Below are 6,088 nucleotides of genomic sequence, written 5' to 3' on the forward strand. Positions count from 1 at the left end.
GGAAGATGCCCGCGTATACTCTTAACTAGCACTACTGTAATTTTATCCTCGGTGTGAAATGACATTAGAAAACAAGAATAAAGGTGTTAGTCATCATACGAGCGACTTCCAGCGAGCAAGCGAACAGGAGCTCCTCGACTATGTCGATCAAGATTGAATCTGCAGAAAACATGCTTCGTTGGTAGCGACTGGTCTCAATTACAAGAAAATTTTCATCATGGGGATATACCTTGTGACTAAGTGCTTCGCACATTGCAGATTTTATATACGTCTTGCAGACAGTATTTGTTAAAGAGAAATAATTCCTAATAGTATACATTTTGTCTCTTTTATGTCTGTCTCTAAAATATATGCCTCTAGACTACACTTTTCACCTCTTGCGTTCTCTCGCATAGCATGTTTTTGAAAAAGTACGGCTTTAGAACAGCTCAAAGAAGCCGCGTTATAACTAATGCCGCTGCAAGTCCACCTATATGTAAACAAAGCGCCCGTACGTGACCCCATGACGTCACTTTCTTTCATTTAGATCTGGCATGTTCTTTTTGCAAATTTTTCGCAGTGGTCTGACCTTGCTCCGGCTGCCATGATAAGGAATGATGAGAAAATAGCTGCTAGCTGTTACAAAGCAGCAACACTCCCGCAGCTCAATTTATTTCGAGTTGTTAAGTCAGGTCTAACTCGACGGCGACGCGTTTTGTACTCGCTGCAGTGGCTCGTTCCGCTGCCGAACAAAAGGTCATGTGTTCAATTCCCGGTCGTGGTATAGGTTCAATCAGGCGGCACGTCCGTAGCCGTCACAACGGCTTCTGTAATTTCCTGGTTGTTGCATTGGAACGTTAAAATAAATAAATAAATAAATAAATAAATAAATAAATAAATAAATAAATAAATAAATAAATAAATAAATAAATACAAATAAGTCAGTTCCACGCTTGTGAAATCTGATGAAAAAGCGGAACTATGCAAGCATGGGTGTATAGCGCGCAATAAATAAAAAAAGTGGGTGTATAGCGTAGTGGGTATGACGATCGCCTTCGTACCGGTAGTACCTGGGTTCAAATCCCGAGAGAGAAATTTCTTTCTTTTTCTCTCTCTCTCTCCCTCTCTGTGTCTCTCTCTCTCGCTCTCATTTTCTCTTTCTCTCGCCCATAGAAAGTTGTGTTACAATCGTCGGTACAACGCAATCATATGGTTCCCATAAATGCATCTTCAGCAAGCGTTGATATATAGCCTAGTGTTTATGACGCTCGCCTTCGGACCGTCGGTACCGGGGCTCGAATCCCGCCTCGCCAAGAAAGCTGATTTTATTTATTTATTTCGCTCGCCTCTTTGTCTCCCTTTCTTTCTCTCTCTGCACCTCCTCTCTTCATTTCACACTCTCTCCAATTCGCTCGAAACTGCGGGCACCATCGCTCCGTTGGGATCAACCTCGACCTTAAACAACTCCGCTGTTTATAACTTTCGTAGCAATAGTCGCATAGTGAGACGAATCTTGCCAAAATCACTCAACTGTTCAGATAGATAGGCGATGGCTTTATTGAAAGTTGAGAAGGTTAGCCTCGTGGCCGCATGCCTCCGATGTACTCCGAGCTATATCAAATGTCTGAAGATGTAGTGTGCCTCAATGACCAATAATTGTTTAGCTGCTCTACACATCACCCAGTTAGCGAACAGAGCATCCGTGACAGTGGTACTGCGGTGCCCTTGAGGTTGCAACTTCGGCAGCTACGGTAAACTGAATGCATAAGCTAGGAGTCTGTCACATTGTTATTTCAAAAGTTAATGATGATTTCTTGATGATCTCACAGGCAGGAGTACCTGGACATAGCAATAAAGAATATAAATATATGCATACAAGGGCAGAAGAGGCACTGAATTGCTTAGCCAAACGTTTACAAGCTGAAGTTTCAAGAATGAACTCATTATTCTTACGCTCTGATTTTTGTGTTATCACTTCACGGAGAGAAAGAGAGAGCAATTCTTCAATGTGTGCCGCAGATGTTAGCCTGGTCACACGCTTAGCATGCCTCTTCAGATGACGACGGTGGTGCATGAAATAACCCGCACATATGCGTTGCACACGCACACGACGTCGACAAGTAACAAGCACAGGGTCACACGGTAACAAAAATTTAGGGCGTCTGATTGAGGTCAGAGTTTTGGAGGATCACTAATAGCGCCGTCGTTGTACGCGAAGTGCTAGCGTCGTTGATCCAACCTTATAGGTCGAAGGTCTGCTCCAAGATATGCTCTCTCTTTCTCCTTTTTTTTTTTTTGGACAAGGAAAACATTCTTTTCAGTGCACCAAACGTGGAAGGACGGAAGAAGGCGAGTGGACAGTGCGCTCTGTCCTGCCGCCTTCTTCCTTCCTCCTACGTCTTATGCACTAAAAATGATTTTTCCCTTGTCTAAAGAATGTTTCACCAAGCAGCCCAAGCAGCCACTATCTTGATTTTCCAATATATGGATTATATCGTGCATTCTTAACCAATAATACGCCTGCGTGGGAGAGACTTTTGGTTACAGGTAAACAAACGCCAAACGTCTTTCTTTTTTTTTTTGTCAGTTCACGACTTCTAATATTTTTTATTATATTCACCGATTTTCTCTGGACAACAAAGAATTAATTTAACACAAGGAGAAATGAGAGGTGTGCCGCGCGATCTATAGAGGAATCCAAAAACGAAAATAAACATCTCCTCAGTGACGTTAGTCAAAACTAACCAAAGCTCTTATCACGCGCACGTTAAAGTTGGCAACTTAAATGTTGAACGTTAAAGTTGGCGACGAGAACAGACCAAAAAAGAAAGAATAAGAAGAAAAAAAAACCCTCATACGCAAGATCTCCGCTAACACCTCTCAGTCGACTTGCGCACAACGTTGAAGGAAGTGAACAGGGGGACTGGGCGAGCGAGTGAGTTAGCGGCAAGTGACGACAACGCTTCGGCGTTTCCCGCCGCCGAAGTGTCAGGGTCGAGTCGATCGTCGCCCACGCAAGAGAGACGCTTAGCTCTGGGTCAGTTGCTGCGAGCACGCGAGCGAGATTGAACGACGTCGCGAGCCCAGTAGCAAGACGTAGTAACGGCCAAAGGGAGAGAGAGAGGTAAGAAAGCCTGGGCATAGCCGTAGGTCCGGGTGGCCTTAGCCTCCAACGCTCCAACCCTGGTGCGCGTGCAAAATAAGGCGGAAATAAAATGGCTGAGCGAGAGCGGCCGAGTCGCTAAATGGTGCAGAGCGGGTTGCAAGAGAGGGCGGGGGAGTGACTTGCCGAGAGGCGATGCGACAGAGAAGCGACTGTGATAAAGGCGGCTCGCGACGAAAGGACGTCCTGGCGAAAAATCGGCGCGCTCTTATCAGCAACGTTACGGACCGCTGATTTGTTCCGTCTCCGTGAAGAATAAACCGTCTCCGGGTCTCCCTCTCACGCGTCGTACACAATCTCGTCGATTTTCTGAGGATTCTTTCTTCTTCTTTGTTTGAACAAGCGGATAGCCTAGCAACGCGGTGCGGCGTTTTAACCTATATGTAGACGCTCTCGCTTCCCCGAGAATTCAATGTGTTCTTTCATGCGGCTTCAATTATTAGCCGAGCCTCACCTTGGAAAACAAGTGTCCTCATTCGCGCCTTGTTGAGCGGCGTCCTGCGTTGTCATTTACGTTGGTCACGTGGTAAAAAAATTATTATGGGATTTTAGGTGCCGAAACCACGATCTGATTAAGAGGCACGCCGTAGTGGGGGACTCCAGAAATTTGGACCACCTGGGGTTCTTTAACGTGCAGCTAAATCTAAGTACACGGGTGTCTTCGCATTTCGCCCCCATCGAAATGCGGCCGCCGTGGTCGGGATAGTCACGTGGTCAAAGCACCTTTTAAGGGAAGCTTAATATGCTCACAAGTTTCGGCGGTGGTGGTGGTGGTGGTCATCGTGGTGGTATCACGCTGAAAAGTAGGCCGATCCTGGTGTTGGTGAAAAGGTCCAAGCTCAATGGCACATACCTCTGTGGGCGCGGGGACCTGTAACGCACCCTTGAACTACCCTTGTCACACGTGGGACCCAAAGAGACAACATCACCAGCCCTTGCGCTGTCGAAAAAATGGAGGTAAGCGGAGTTTGTCGTGCTATTCTAGCGTGAGCGCTTCCGAAGCCCTGGCGAAACGTCAGTGAAGAACCGCGGACCACAAGCTGCGGGAGCGCGATGTTGAGACCAAACGTCAGCGAAGAGCCGCCGACCCTGAGTTTAGGGCAAACGAAGCGGAACGCTTGCGACAGTGTCGTCTTGCCACAAGCTTCGCTTACCCCAATTTGCTCGGCAGGGGAAGGGCTCTGAATTTTCTCTCTCAATATACCCTCCTCCGTAATGAAATAAACAGCATGGCAGCGTCTCTTCTTGTCTGAATGAGATATTTTCTTGTTTTCTGCTGTAAAATTGTTGCCGACATGTATTCATTGTAGGCGCTTGTTTCGTAAGCGCGGTGTGACTTTTTAGTAGACATCACCTAGTTTACGGGTATTCGTTCGTGGCAGATGCTGAAGGCCGTTCTTTAGTAAATGAAAGTAAGGAAAAGAAAGAAGGAGAGATAAATATCACAGGTAACACATCTCGTGTTTTCTGGACTGCATGTGCAACAAAAAAAGCCTAGTACAGAGGGATCGAACAGAAAAATTTGCGCCTTAATTTTAGAAAAACACAAATGCCTCTAAAACTGCACCAAAGAGGTTAGATTTCACATAATGTATATATGACCACTTCCCTCTACAGCATTCTGTAGCAGTTTTGGAGATTCTGTAGCATAGTCAGCTGACCGTTTTAAACGTGTAAGGTTATCTATGGTTATCCAGCGAAAAAAACTGTCCGAGCGTCCGTCCTGTCCTTCGCGTAAGACGATCGCTTTTCGCCAGCTGTGGAAGAAGACGACGACGAAAGCGCGAGAAGTGGCACGAGGGCGTCTCTTTGACCACGTGACGTGTGCAATCAGGCACGCACTAGGTACACCTTAAGTAAGTCAGAACTGTGGAACAGCCGTGGCTTCGGATCAGAACGTCATCAGCGCCCCTGTTGCCGCCACCTACTGTAGTTTGCTTGCCTCATCAGTTCACGTTGCGCCGCCTTCCGCAGTAGTTCGTGTCGCCGCAGCGCTGTCGCATTTACCGTAATGGGACCAAGATGACCGCAGTCGCTGAGCAGTTCTAGGATTACCAGCAGTGTTGAGTGTGCGCACTCAACACCACGTTGTTACTAGGAAATGCTTACGCATCATTCAGAGGTGATTCTACGTAATTTTTTTTCTATTTCAATTACCACCATTTTGAGAAGCCACTACTTAAACGAAAACATATCGCCGCTGTTGCATTCAATAATGGTTGATAGCATACACGTTTTCGATCCTAATCTACCATAGTTATTTGTAGTGCCGCGTTTGACTTGCAATCATTCATTGCAGCCACGTACTGTACCCAGAATTCGCATTTACTTCTTATCCTGGATACAAACACATAACAGGCTCAGGACAAAACGCATTCAACGCTCTTACAGGTGCTTTATTACCTTTAAAACGTGGGAAAACATTCATGCTTAAACGCACAGTGTATTTTGGAGGTGACATTTAGCTTTAATGTATTACAGTTAATTCTTTTTTTTTTCACATCTCTGTTAAAAGGAATAGCCGGTAGCAATTGAAGGTGACATCTCCTTTAATAAAAACATCTCCCTATAATAATAAATAAAAAAGAAATGCGCAGTGTCTCATAGAACAAGTCAATCGCACCCTCCGCGTAACTGAGCCGCTGTCTCGCCTGTCCAAAAGGAGGACGCGGTTCCACCGCGCTATAATACTGAACTGAATCGGTGCTGGCGATTTATATATTCATGGACTGATACTTTCTGACGCAGGGCAGTGCTTTAACAACTTGTTGCGTTGAATAGCCATGGCATGCCCGTCATCGTGTACTTTGAGCTCCTTGACGACGATGAGGACAACAACAACAACAACAACAACAACAACAACAACAACAACAACAACAACAACAACAACAACAACAACAACAACAACAACAACAACAACAACAACAACAACAACAACAACAACAA

This window comes from Dermacentor silvarum, chromosome 2, assembly GCF_013339745.2.
Source record: "Dermacentor silvarum isolate Dsil-2018 chromosome 2, BIME_Dsil_1.4, whole genome shotgun sequence".
In the NCBI taxonomy this organism is placed as follows: Eukaryota; Metazoa; Arthropoda; class Arachnida; order Ixodida; family Ixodidae; genus Dermacentor; species Dermacentor silvarum.